The following is a 15051-nucleotide window of genomic DNA, read 5'->3' as shown; positions in this document are numbered from 1 at the left end:
TTATACACTTTCAATGATTAATTTTACATTATGTGAATTTCAACGACTTTGAAAATAGGGCAGGGCATGGGGCACCTGGGTGGCTCAGTTGTTAAGCATCTGCCTTTGGCTCGGGTCATGATCCCAGGGGCCTGGGATCGAGCCCCGGGTCGGGCTCTCTGCTCAGCGGGAAGCCTGCTTCTCCCTCTCCCACTCCCTCTGCTTTTGTTCCCTCTCTTGCTGTGTCTCTCTCTGTCAAATAAATAAATAAAATCTTAAAAAAAAAGAAAAGAAAAGAAGGCAGGGCATAGAACCCCCTGCCCACTTGTACTCTCTACCTCTTTGACCCCAAACAAGCTCCTCGATTTTATTCCCCTGGCTCCAAACTCAAGGCTCCTTATTTTAAAACCCCAGCCACACCCCTGGCTTCCTTTGACATTTATAGTCATTGTTCCCCAGAAATATGATCTTATTGTCCAGTGCTATTCCAACTTTGATCTGCTTCCCAGGTCTCCTTATCTCTTGTCCAAGTGGGAGTTCCAAGAGCTACTCCAAGCCAACTGAGGGGACTGGGGCCCCCAAATCATGGGGGTGTTCTTTAATACAATAGCTCATTAGAATGCTGAACCAGGAGGGAAGTAAAAAGCAAGTGGGGTGTGGGGATGGGGTTGAGGATGTCATCAGATTGTGACTCCAAGCTGCTTTGCCCTTTGCTCCGAAGCATGTCTGTACGTCTTCCTTACTGGTTTACTTGTGCATTGCTGGACAGAGATATAGCAGGCAGCCAGGGTCCTCAGACGGCCCCCAAGATTCCCACCCCCCTGGTGTGCAGACCCCGTTCAGCCCCTCCCTTTGAGTCCAGCCAAGACTGAAAAAATGATGGGATTTTGCTGGTGTGATTAGGTTACATTTGAAGACTAAAGGTGACGGGATTTTGCAGCTGTTGACTTTGGGTTCATCACAAGGGAGACTGTCCCTGGTGGGCTTTTAAAGGAGGATCTTGAAGAGAGAGACTCTCCTGCCGGCTGGAGGAAGGAGGGACATAAATTCTGCACCAGGAGCTCGGAGTAGGACCCTAAACCTCAGAGGAGACCCCAGTCCTGGCTGACATCTCAACTGCAGCCTCATGAGACCCTGAGGGGAGGAACTGGCTGAAGCACACGAGGACTCCCGACCCACAGAAACCTGAAGATGATACGTGGGTGTTGTTTTACGTTGTTTTAAACCACTAAGTTTCGTGGTGACTTGCTTTTCTTCATTGCGCATGAATATATAGTGACTGAGAAAGAAAAAGACATCTTGGCCAGAAAGTCCTCAGGATCAAGAGATTGGAGTCAACTCTTAGATCTGCTATCTGAATGTGATTGGGGGGGCGGTGTGTGAGTGTAGGTCATGGAAGAGTTTTTTGTAAGCAACTTTGTTGAAGTATGATTGACATGTAATAAATGGGATGCTTAAAGAATATAACTTGGTAAGTTTTTATCTATCTGTCCATCTCCATGCAATCATCACCACCATCAAGATCATGCACATGGCCTTCATCCTTCACACCTCCCCTCTCCATCCCCAGGCAACCATGATCAGCTTTGTCACTATAGATTAATTTGCATTTTCTAAAGTTTTAATAAATGGTACTCTTACCAATCCATCTAGCATAGCCGCTGACTCAGGAAACGAAGAGGTAAGTCCTGGCTCAATGCTACAGCCAGCTGCTCTATCCTGGGGATTCCCGAAGGGACTGGACAAATCAAGAGCAAAGCTCCCGGCTGGCTTTGCCAACACTGTTGCTGAAGAAACTCAGATAAACTCATCGCAAGAGAAGCTAATAACTCAAGAGATGAGGGTTTGGAAAAGAGGAAGGGAGAAATTTATTTCTGGTGCCGGCTGCTGGGGACAGTGGCAGGCTTGAGCCTTATCAACCGACCTCTCTGCCCACAAGATGGACATTTAGAATTTTCTAGGGAGAGTTTCAGCGGGCTAGGAGCGAGAGAGCGGGTGGAGAGCGCGTGATCACAGGTGGGGGTTGATATGTGTTCAGCACATGATCACGGGCAGGGAAGGGGGCGTGTAGGTGCGGTCTTCTAGGCATTCCCTTGCTATCAGGGCTTTTCTGGGCAGACGATTGGGATATTTCGGTCATTGCAAAACATTGTCAGTGTCTCAACAAGGTGTGATAAGAAATAAGAACGACGGGTTTTACTTGCAGCATGAGTAAAGTGGTCTTGTCTATTTCTGGTTTTAACTCTTGGGGTCTATAGTTGAACAAGAGAGCTCACCCGCAGAACCAGAGACTAGGAATTCTTTTTGGTTGGGCTTCCCCTTCACTCTGCACGACCATTTGGAGACTGAGCCATGTTGTTGCATGTATCAGAGATCATGCCTTTTGGTTGCTGGGTTGTCCTGAATGCCCTTTGATCTTAAGCAGGATACTCAGTGTCTCTGGGCCTCAGTTTCTTCCGTGGGTAAACAGACACCAGATCCCCTGGGAGCTACTACCTGGCGAACTCCACGTCTTCTCTCCTGGGATTGAGGACACAGCACATCTCTTCTAGTACCTTCCTGCCTGTGTCCTAGATGCCTGGGGTTTTTCCAAGGGTGGCAGCTGTCTCTAAGTCTGAAAAATCTAAATCTGTCTCTCTTAGTTCTTAACTTATAGAAAGAGAGAATTTTGAGACTCCAGTCTCAGAGACTGGACCCTCTAGGGACCCTCTGCGACACTGAGTGAGTGACCTCACAGACAGCAGACCCTACTTGTGGACCGGCCCGCATGCTCATGACCCTGAGCACCCAAGAGCTCCGGAAAGAGAATTCCACTCCAGTCTTGCAGACACAGAAAGGATCAATTGAAATCTCAGGGTCGATTTGTTGCCAGCCTGCCTTCCTTTCTGCTGGGATTCTGGGTGAGGAATATAAATAGTGCAGTGGGTAATCAGAGAGGCAGCAGGGTACAGCCCCTGCCCTAGAAAAGAAGTGAAATATATTTGAAAAAAAAAAAGGAAAGAAAGTAAAGGAGAGAGAGAAACAAACAAAAACAGGAAAGCTTTTGTATCTCTTTGGCAGAGCTAACCTCAAATCCTGTTTCTGATGGTTCCACGGTCCTCTGTAGAAATAGCAGGCAGCTTACCTCTCCGAAAGTGTTTGTCAAGTCTTGGATAAACATTGTCTTTAAAAAGTTAGAGCTGAGGGAGGCCTGGGTGGCTCAGTTGGTTAGGCGTCTGCTTTCAGCTCAGGTCATGATCTTGCGGTCCTGGGATCCAGCCCTGCGTTGGGCTCCCTGCTCAGCGGGGTGTCTGCTTCTCCCTCTGTGCTCCCCCCAACTTGTGCTCACTCTCTCTCTCTCAAATAAATAAAAATTAAAAAAATTTTTAAATTAGAAGTTAGAGCTGAAATTTTTTTTTTTTTTTCAGAGAGAGCAAGAGTGTGTGTGTGTGTGTGAGCAAGCAGGCAGGGGATGGAGGGGGAGGCAGGGAGTTGAGCGCAGAGCCCGATCCCATGACCCTGAGATCATGACCTGAGCCAAAATCAAGAGTCGGACGTTCAACTGACTGAGCCACCCAGGTGCCCCAGAGCTGAAACTTTTAAAACAGAGAGGACATGTCTCTATGGGTAAGGCAGCTCCTGGGTCTAGGCCCACCTGAACAAAGACGCCCTTACCTTGGTCTGAAATTCCATCTTTAGGGGAAGTCACATAGCTCCCCCTGCTGGGGAAGACCCCCTTGCTGCTAGGAGCAAGGGCATTGGCTGGGCTATACTTAGGGTCTATTTCTCCAGGTGCCCCAGACTGCAGTCTCCTGGACATCTTTGCCTGGTCCAGTTGGGGCCACCTCTGGTTTATTCACTTAAACCCCTGCTTCCACCATCTACTGTGTTTGGTCCCGTGGTTCCTGAGGCTGGGCAAGAACAGTGGCTTCCTTGGGCCATGACAAGGCTGCCACCCTTTTTTTTTTTTTTTTTTTAGATTTTTTTAAATTAACATATAATATATTATTTGTTTCAGGGGTACAGGTCTGTGATTCATCAGTCTTACACAACTCACAGCGCTCACCATAGCACATACCCTCCCCAATGTCCATCACCCAGCCACCCCATCCCTCCCACCCCCTTCCACTCCAGCAACCCTGTTTGTTTCCTAAGATTAAGAGTCTCTTATGGTTTATCTCCCTCTCTGGTTTCGTCTTGTTTCATTTTTCCCTCCCTTCCCCTATGATCCTCTGTTTTGTTTCTTCAATTCCACATATGAGTGAAATCATGATAATTGTCTTTCTCTGATTGACTTATTTCGCTCAGCATAATACCCTCTAGTTCCATCCATGTCGTTGCAAATGGCAAGATTTCATTTTTGATGGCTGCATAATATTCCATTGAATATATATACAACATCTTCTTTATCCATTCATCTGTTGATGGACATCTAGGCTCTTTCCATAGTTTGGGTATTGTGGACATTGCTGCTATAAACATTGGGGTGCATGTGCCCCTTCAGATCACTACATTTGTATCTTTGGGGTAAATACCCAGTAGTGCAATTGCTGGGTCATACGGTAGCTCCATTTTCAACTTTTTGAGGAACCTCCGTACTGTTTTCCAGAGTGGCTGCACCAGCTTGCATTCCCACCAACAGTGTAGGAGGGTTCCCTTTTCTCCGCATCCTCGCCAACATCTGTCGTTTCCTGACTTGTTAATTTTAGCCATTCTGACTGGTGTGAAGTGGTATCTCACTGAGGTTTTGATCTGTATTTCCCTGATGCCGAGTGATGTGGAGCACTTTTTCATGTGTCTGTAGGCCATTTGGATGTCTTCTTTGCAGAAATGACTGTTCATGTCTTCTGCCCATTTTTGATTAGATTATTTGTTCTGTGGGTGTTGAGTTGGATAAGTTCTTTATAGATTTTGGATACTAGCCCTTTATCTGATATGTCATTTGCAAATATCTTCTCCCATTCTGTCGGTTGTCTTTGGGTTTTGTTGACTGTTTCCTTTGCTGTGGCTGCCACCGTTCGGATTGAGTGGAAAGCCCACCAGGGACTTTCCAACCCCAAGCTGGTCCTCGCTCCTGGCACAGGTCCCTCTGGTCATTTGTTCATCACACATACGTCAAGCATCTTCTCCACTGCTGATTCACACTGGGCAGCATCGCTGGGGTGTCTCCATGACAACCACATCTCCGCTTCCACCTCCCTTGGGAAAATGACCCTGTGAATGCATGTATTTCAGACTGATTAGAATCAGAGAATTTTAGAACAAGAAAGTTACTTAATTTCTCCTAATTTCTCCCTCTGCTGCTTTGTGGATATGCAGAGGCACAAAGAGGTGAAGTGATCACAGTGAAGTTACAGAGCTGGTCAATGGTGAGGCAGGATGGGAACCTTCCTGTGTCACTTAGGATTAGGTTTGGGATGAAATTTGGCTATACATGACAACAAACAAGCAAATGACAACAACAACAAAAACAGATAACATAGCTTGAACAAAAGAGTGGCTCATGTCTCTCTCTGATCAGGTAGCCAGTCAGTTGAAGATTGTCTGACCATTCCACAGTTCCAGGAATCCAAGTTTTTTCTCAATGTGGCTCTGTCATCCGCAGCACCTGGCTTCCACCTCATGGTCCAAGATGTCTGCCTGAGCTCCTGCCATCACTTCAGCATCCCAGCCAACAAGAAGGAGGAACAGAGGGGAAGGACGTGCCACTGCCTCCTAAGGGGATCTACCAGAAGTTCCACCAATATTTCTGCCTATCTCTTATTGCTTGGAACTTGGTCACCAGGCAGGCCATGACTTTGAAGGGAGGCTGGGAAATGAAAGGGGAGGGGGTCACGTCAACTTATTTATCAAATAAGGTGTCTGGAGACAGAAACACACATAAAACAAGCATAACAAACACACATAAAACAGCTAAAATGTTTTATTCACTAGGGAAGAAAGGGAGAATAGTATGGGAGTCAAGTGGGAAGCTCCCTGCCCCCCAACCCCCTGCCTTCTGCCTCAGGTGTCACCTGGGACTGGGGCTCTGAGCAGGGAATACATAGGCTCAGTGGATCCATATTTTCAAGTTTTTTGCTTGCTAAAATTTATTTGTAAGCCCCAAATCAGTACTTACAGCACTTTTGTAGTCATTCCGAGGCATGCCTGCGCTCAGAGTGACCGAATATTCGAGTCACCCGATGTGGGGGCTCCCAGCTGGCATGAGCCAGAGTGACACTCTGCCCTCCTGTCTCATGCTCTCACATGTCAACCTTCGCACGGTCTATTTAGTGCCACTTTTTTTTTTTTTTTGCATTTTTGCATTTGCGGGGTTTTTTTGTGTGGATTTTGCTGTTTAAAATGGCCCCCAAGCGTGGTGTTGAAGTGCGGTGTGGTGTTCCTAGATGCAAAGGTTTGGGATGAACCTCAGAGAAGATATGTGTGTTGGATAAACTTCATTCTGGTCTGAGTTATAGCGTGGTAGGCCATGAGGCCGACATTATCAATCTACAGTATTTATCAAATAAGGTGTCTGGAGACAGAAACACACATAAAACAAGGTTATGTATTGGTAAGTTAACAAAAATGTTGTGACCGGAAGTCCCAAGGAACCTAACCGTACATTTCCGCTAGAGGCGATGATTCAGTATTGACCTGTTCAGCATTTCATGGACTTCATGGAATGTAAGTACCAGAAATAACAAGAATTGACTACACACACAATCTTATTTAATCCTCAAGGACAATTATGCTCATTTGACAGACAAGAAAAGCAGCTCAGAGAAGTTAAGTGGCTCCCCCTAAGTTGCACAGCCAGAAGGTAGACTTGAACTCACTTCTGTCCAACCTGAGTTTTCCCTTTTGCTCCCATCAGGCTGAATAAGAGAGAGTTGCGGTAAACTCGAGAACCAGGATGAAGGTTGCAAGGTAGAGAGTGATGCTCAGAGAGGTCAAGTGTCAAACTCTGCTGAGCAGAGGAGCCCAGAGCTCCTCTCTCCTCTTTGGGTCCAGCCCCTGCTGACAGGCCTGGAGCAGGGAGAAGTGAGCAGAGAGGCCTGGGCCCCCAGGCGTGAGCCACAGAGTGGACAGTCGGGGTGGGGCGGGCTCCTTGGCAGGCGGACAGTTATATATATCCGAGGATTGATTGCTGCCATCTGCCCTCCCTCCATCTGCCCCGTGGAAGACCACACTCCTTCATCTTTACACAAAGCAGGCAGCTGGCCCTTCCCCACTCCCTGCCCCAGGAGCCGGGCCACGGGTCCCTTCACAAGCAGGCCCCAGTGAAAAGAACAGAAAGACATTTGCCTTTGGAAAAACGGAAAAGAGCAGACAGCAAATGCAGAAGGAGCTTCTGCTGTTTTGTGTGGCAAAGAAGACTCAGAGGAAATATTGAAATAGAAGCAAAATTAGAATCGCCATGGACAGCGCAGAGCCAGCAAGCAGAAAATGGTGTCTCTAAATGACCCTCAGTATCTCTAATCATTGGGATTTTGCCTCCCGTGGAATGGGCTGCCTTGCCCACTGGATTTCTTGTGGGGCTTGGCCGTGGGTGATGCAGAGGGTGTCACAGACGGAATTCACATCGCTCAGGTCCCTTCCAACCCTGGGATTCTGCAAGTCAAATGCCTACAGAGATATGTCCTGGGGTGATATGGCGAGGATAAATAATTAGCTTTTGAGCGAGGTACTTTCTATAAAGTTTCCAAACTGCCATGGCACACAGGTTCCATTATCCCTGTTTTTCCCTTGGAGACGTTGACTGGGAAGCCACGTGCCCAGTGAGACACCAGTCAGTGGCCGTATCTTTCCCATTATACCACCCTACCCACCATCCACACCCAGAACCATCCAGAAGCCAATAGCTCTGGAGGGGATGGGCAGGAAGACATAATTCCTCCATACCAGTGAGCCCATTGTCAGAAACAGTTCCTCGGGTTTCCTGGGATGAAAAGAAGACCCTGTCCTCTCTACCAATGATTTGCAACTGTATCTATTTTTAGAAAAAAAAATCATTAAAAAAATCTTCAAATAGAACCTGATGCAGAACTCCTCATGCAGGTGGAGCATGGGATGTCCCCCATCTCCAGGGAGGTTGCGTCATCCTTCAACCCCTGATACTGAAGAAGTCAACAGTATCAGCCGGGGAGGAGGCGACATCACCAGGTGCTGGGGGAGGGAGGCCTTGGAACCCAGCCACCTCCCCTGCATGAGCTGGCTGACCAGAGCTCTGGGCACCTGGCTGACCAGAGTAGCCTCTCACCTGGCCTCCTGGCCTCTCTCTCCTCCCACGTCCAAGCTACACGTCTCCTGTCCCAGGTCACTATTGGTCAAGGGCACGCAAGAATTTCCCAAGACTCTTTCTGTACAGGGTCGGACAATGAATATTTTCGGCTTGGCTGGCCACTCACTGTTTCTGCTGTATTGTTTTCTTTTTCATTTTTTCATTTTGTTTTTACAGCTCTTTAGAAATGTGAAAACCACCCTTAGTCCACAGGCCGTATCCAAACAGGCCACGGACTAGATCTGGCCCATGGTGTAGAGAATAAAACACAATTGCAGCCTGGCGTTCAAGGCCTCCTGTGATCTTCCCACAAGCCCTTTTGTGAGCCGTGTCCTGTATTATTGCCATTCCCCTTACTACGCTCCTACCAAATCAGAGCCCTCCCACACCCGTAAGCACCCAGTACTCTCCCCTCGTAGATGCCCTCACACGATTCCTTCTGCCTGGAATGCCATCTACCAGCCTCTTCCACCTGCCGAGATCCCGCATCTCAAATGCCACTTCCTCAATGGAACTTTCTGGATTATCCTCCACAGGGTATGTTGCATACCATAGTGCATGTCGTCCCCCAGAGTTATGCAGTGCACGACCTGCACAACCAAACGTGGTAGCCTGTCCTGCCTCTAGACACAAGGAATCTCTCCCTCCTCTGAACTTGAAAAAAAAATTATTTTATGAAGCATTACTACCTAGATTCAGTTTTCCACACATACATGTTCAAATCTCCAATTCTTCTACCTCCTAAAAAAAACATAAAAGCACCTTGGATTTGTCCACTTCTCTCTTCTCCATTACGTGTGGCGGATTAGAGTTTCCAAAAGCAGCTTCAGTGGTATCTTCCACTGCATATACCCCTCAGCAATGTGGCTTTGCCATATCCCCATCAAAAGATGAGGTCAGTGGTGAGTGCTGGGGACCCTGAGACCGCTCTGAGGAATAGAATACGGGGGGTGACGCTGGGCCAATTCCGGGGGCCTGGCAGCCTCTGCTTCATGCCCCTTCAGACAAGTGTTATATTGGAAAGTCAACTCCCCTGAGACCACCATGTTGTGGGAAGCTCAGCCATGAGGGGTGGCCCTGGTGGGTGACAGGCCACGTGAGAGAGGGTGAGGAAGAGTCCAGGAGCACCACAGAGCCAGACTGGGGAAACCAGAAGCCACCCGGACATTCCTGCACCATGGACACCTCATGGGGAGAACAAGCCATAGACACATGGCGCGAGTCGAGGTGGTTAAGGCTCTCCATGTGAGACACTGGGGAGCGGACAGTGGATGCTGCTGCACCCACCCGAAGCCTGAACCATGAACACCCCAAAATGGCTGTTGATTTACACCACTGAGTTTTAGTTTATTCCAGAACCACAGACAGCCAGAGCATCCTACATCCCAACCCATACCAGCATCATCCCTTGGCCTTCTAATGAACCGATTACCTGGATGCCCCTCCAGTCCAATTCCACCCAGGTGTCAGAGCCGTCTAAATAATCGATCTCTTGGGGCGCCTGGGTGGCTCAGATGGTTAAGCATCTGCCTTTGGCTCAGGTCATGATCCCAGGGTCCTGGGATCGAGTCCCACATCGGGCTCCTGGTTCAGCGGGGAGCCTGCTTCTCCCTCTGACCCTCTCCCCTCTCATGCTGTTTCTCTCTCGCTCGCTCTCTAAAAAAATAAATAAAATCTTTAAAAAAAAAATAATAATTGATCTCATGGCTTCCTGCATAGAGACCTCAAAACCTATCAAGGCTCTTCCATTACTCTTAAAACAAACCTGATCCCTTGCCCATGGGCTAGTGGGCCCGCTGCCTCTCCGACCTACCTCCCTCATGCCAGGAACACCTTCCATCAGGTTCTGGAATGTGCCAGGTCTTTCCTGCCCCAGGAACTTGATCTGTACATGATCTTCCCCAGCCTCGACTGCTCTTTCCCGGGGTGTTGAGAGGGCGGGCTTCTCATCAATCAGCTTGAACAGCACCTCCTCAGAGAGGTCTTCCCTGGCCTCCAGATCCCCCACCCTGAATGTCCTCTGCCTTCTTTCCCCATCTCCCCTCCCCTGAGCTCTTTCTGATGGCTTGAACTGCTTCGAATGTTATCTACCTGTCAGGCTGTCTCCCTCATTAGACTATAAACTGAGTACAGGCACGTTTGTCTTGACCACCTCGTACCCCGGCTCCAGCCCAGTGCTGGGCAAATGGTAGATGCTTAGTTTGTGGAATGAATGAATGAATGAATGAATAGAGCGCCTAAGGCCGGGCTTAGACCTCATACCTCTCTGAACTTCCACAGCACTTAACCAGGGACCCAACAGCCAGCAGATATTCGCTGGACAAATGTGGCAATACCCTATGTGTGTCCCTCCGGTGGGAGCAGATGGGGTTTGGGGGCCGAGTTCAAGAGTGGCCTCATTTTTCCGCCCCTGAGGGTAACCTGAGAGGGCCCCTGACCCTCTCTAGTAGGGTCCCCCTCAGGGAGCTAAAAACTGAAAGTCATACTGCCTGCACCCCATGAAACCAGAGGAAACGAATGAATGAATGAATGAATGAATGATGTGATCAGCCTAGGCCACTCCTGGAACCCATGGTGTGACGAGAGTAAGGCTGACCAAAACCTCCAGCCCCAAGGAGATCTCAGAGAATTGCTGACCTGAACCATGAACCATCGTGTGTCCAGCCCCCACCTCCCCGGAGAGCCCACTCCTCAGGTTTCCTGGAGGACACTGGCCCTCCCCTTTCTCCTGCCCCTCCACCCTTCTTGCCTCCTTCCCTTCTTCCTCCTTCACCTCCACCCCATCCTCAAAGCCTGCAGCCCAGCCCCATGGCCATTTCAAGCAGGGCTGAGCACCAAGATGGTGCAAGCCACTGTCTCTGGTCCTGGTGATATTGGCACCACACTGACATGTGGACCTGCACACACCAACCTCCTGTGTCTTCCCACTTGGGCATGAGCATGGACACAGGGGGAAGTGGGGTGACTGGCCGTTACCCCTTTAGACTCAGTATCAACAATATGTATTGAGCACCTACATGGAGTGGACATGGGGTCGCTGTGGGATCAACGTTGATAAATGAGACAGTGAGATCTTATGCCCTCCTGGAGCTGGTCATCTAGAAAGAACAAGAATGCAGAACATCATTACAGATCATGCTATGCTTCTTCTGTCAGGGAGGGAAACCAGCATCAAGAGTGATGGGAAAGAGCAGAGGTGGTCAGGGAAGGCTTCTCTGAGGAGGTGGCAGTGCAGCTGAGACCTGGAGGATGAGAAGGAGCTGTTCTAGTAAAGGGGGTGGTGGGGTAGGAGAAGAGAGACCTCTGCCTGTCTCCTTCCACCCCCCAGAGCCAAGATCATGCAGCCAGTTAAGGCTCCTTGTACCAACTCCCATCCCAGCCTCTGGCCGTGGGAGGCTTTACCCTGAGAGGGAACGGTCACTTCTGTCTTGTTTGGAGGCGAGTTAACATCCCCTGCAATGTGCTGCTATGGAAGGTGACAGCTCTATGATTTATCTCTTGCTGACATGCCTCCCAGTCGGTGAGAAGGCAGCACCTAAGTGCACTCGAGCTGCGTTCAGACAAGCCAGCCTGCTGTATATGTAGTTATTCAGGAGGCAGAAACTGTTCTGGACAAGGAAGAAACGACTTGATAGCAAAAAGAATTGTTGAGAAACTGGAAGGATTTGGCCAAATCCATGTACAGAGGATTTGGGGGTAGGAGACAAGCTGCTGACTTAATTACCTTATTTATCACACTGACCGGATCCTGTTTAAGACAGCCGCAGCGAATAACAACGTGGAAAATCAATTTTGAGCTCCTCTGGGAAAAAAAGCACTACTATTAACGACTCTTCTGTAACATTTCTTGATTATGCGAGAATATAGTCATGAACCTCCAGCAGTATCTGAATTAAGCTAAAGGAAGTTAGAGAAAAAAAAAAGGACTGGTTATAAGAGCATCAAACTAAAAAGGGGTTAAAATTTTGATTTTTCTCTCTGACCTTGGATGTGGCATTTGAGTCCTCAAAGCTAAGTTTTCCCCTTTACTTCCCTACACGTACCTGGCAGATAAAACCCCCTAACACCTTCTCCATTCCTTCTTTGTCTCATGCAGCATCTTAGACTTGATTCTTAGTGCTAAAAAGAGACAATCACACACACACACACACCAAGGATTCAAACCAGACAAGGTGAATATGTAGGCTATGCTCTGTGCTAACCAAATAATTAAAAATAATGCACGTCTGCCTCACTTAAGGAAAGAACAAAGGGAGAAAGGTAGTAAATCTTCAAAACATCCTATCCTCTTGTTGTCATTTCTTTTTTCCCGAGGAATAAGGGGTCTTATGAGGCTGAAGACTTTTCAGAGAAATACGGCGGGTAGGAGCCATCATTAAAGTGAGCTGGAGTCATTGAGCTAACTTTCTCCCTCCAGGGACCAAAGAAGGATTTGAATTTCCAAGGAGGTTGAGCCCTCCGTCTGTAACCACATCAAAGTGGGTCACAGATCTGCTCTAACAGATTTCACTGTCAAATAAGAAGCTGGCGCCAAGCCCAGCCCATGATGGAAAGTTAATAGAATATTTCTCATCCTGGAGCCTTTGGATTGTGTAGAGATGTGGAGTCACGAAGGCAGGCCACAGTGTTAAGTGGAAGAAAAATGCTACATTTTGACAGCAAGTTAACTTTCAGACAACCTCTTCCAATGCCCACTCATGAATATGTATATGTTTAAAGAGTGATTTGAGGGAGCAGCGATTAACTCCAGCACACTGTTCATTTTTCTTAAAGAGTCTTCTCGAAATTCTGTCTCCCTTTTGCACTTTGCTCCTCTCTCCACTGGGCTGAGTGCCCAGGTTCTAAATTCCAGGAGCAATGTTGACTTTTGGCACCACTGCCATCATCTTTTTGTCCAGCAAACCTGGTGTCTACCTCCTGGTCACTCAACAGTGCCCATACAACTGTCTCCTTAGCTAGGTTTGACTAGGTGTAGTGAACTGTCAGTGTCCCAGCCAGACCCTTGTACTGGGCACACTCATCTGCCACTGCTGTGAGTGTTGACTGCTAAGAGCTCCCAGCTCCTGCTTCTTCTAGAGAACCACCTCCACCAGAAGTGGAGTTCCCTTGTCAGTCCTGACCCGGGCACCACACAGCCATAACTCAATGACAAAGGAGAACAAAAGGCAGCCCCCCTGGCCTCCAGGTGCGACTCATGCTGTGTCACAGTCTACATTCCAGAGCCCTCGTGTGGTCAGGTGGAAGGTGGTTCCAGCTGAGACCATGTCCTTACTTGGCTCCTTCCTCTGTCCCATCCCGTGTCCTTCACACTCTTCTCCTGAGAGCCCCCCTCAGTCAGCTCCTCTGTGCACTTGCACCTCTGTAGCAGGCTCTACTTCTAGGGAACCCAACCTAAAACATTTGGCTGTGCTGGGGTGGAATAATTTTCCTCTAACCTTCAAGATTCTTCTGGCTGACTTAAGAATTAAGTTGACATGAGAGAGGTTAACTGGAGAAAATCAAATTTAATTTTGTATATATGGAATGAACATACACAAGAGGTTCAAAGAAAGAAAGGTAAAATGGAGAATATATGCCGTCTTAAATTAAGGAGAAGGGAGTAAGAGTCTGGTACTTTGAAGGGAAGGAAATGATCCACAGGAAGATAAAAAAATATATGCTTGGTAAGCAAATATTTGCTAGTCTGCACAGAAACAATGGGACACAGAGGAATTTTAGCAATCAGACTTTGATTGCTAAATGCCTCCGTGTTTACTATCCTTAATTCATATTATGGTGCAGCTCTCTTCCTGGAGCAGGTCCTCTATCTAAATTCTTTTAAGCTGTTAGGGGGAAGATCAAAGTTTCTTCCTAAATCTTTTGAGCTTCCCTAGAAGTTTGATTGATTTCAGCTCAAAATAATCTATTTGCCCAAGTGGCACATCTGTTCTGAACCCCTACAGATTTACAAGTACCCAAGAAAAAGTCACCCTGACCAACACAGATAAAATTCATCTCCATTATCTTTGCAGAAATCCTTTTTCGTTCGAAAGCACAGGACCTGACAATGAAGATTTAGGGCATTTTCTCATCACATGGGGTGGGAGGGTTGCAAAAACTGAGTTCCAATGCTGTTCACATGGGGAATGAACGAACTTTCTCACAAGGAAGCTCTTCTACCAGCAATGGCCATATGTTAATATGAAACTGAGTGGGTCAGGATTGGACATCTCTGGAGGACAGTAGTAAGGGCAACCAAGAGCCCAGAGAGGTGAAAAAGACCAGCCCTGACAGTGCTTGCACCCTTTAGGGAAGTAGATTCAACAGTGGTCTAACTCAGAATATACCCAGTCCCTGATATCTCTGTGGGAATCTTCATAGTGTCATTACTTACATTTCTATGTTACATACGTTAGACCTAAAGTAAAAATTCTGGTTTACAATAGCTTTAGGGAGACCATTTAACATCACTAGAGGTATTTAGTAAATGTTGAATATAACAACTTCAGAGAAGTTTTGTTAATAAAGGGCATGTTCCAGAAACCTACAGCAAATATCATAATTACTAGAGAATCCACAGCAGCATTATAGGCTGTGTGCTATAATATGTCTGCTAACTTTGCTATGATTCAATATTGCCCTAGGGGTTCTAAGCCAATTTTATAAGAAAAGGAAAAAGAATCATAGACATAAATGTTTGAAATTAATAATGTAGATGGTATGATTGTCTATACAGAAAACCCAAGAGAATCCACCAATGAACTCATTTGAACTAATATGCAGTTCTGCAAAATGAGCAGGTCCAAGATTAATGCACAAAAATCAGGACCTCTCAGACTTCCAATTCTTCC

This window comes from Neomonachus schauinslandi, chromosome 4 (assembly GCF_002201575.2).
Source record: "Neomonachus schauinslandi chromosome 4, ASM220157v2, whole genome shotgun sequence".
Taxonomy (NCBI): Eukaryota; Metazoa; Chordata; class Mammalia; order Carnivora; family Phocidae; genus Neomonachus; species Neomonachus schauinslandi.
The sequence above is the reverse complement of the archived record's forward strand: the minus strand, read 5'-3'. Positions refer to the sequence as shown.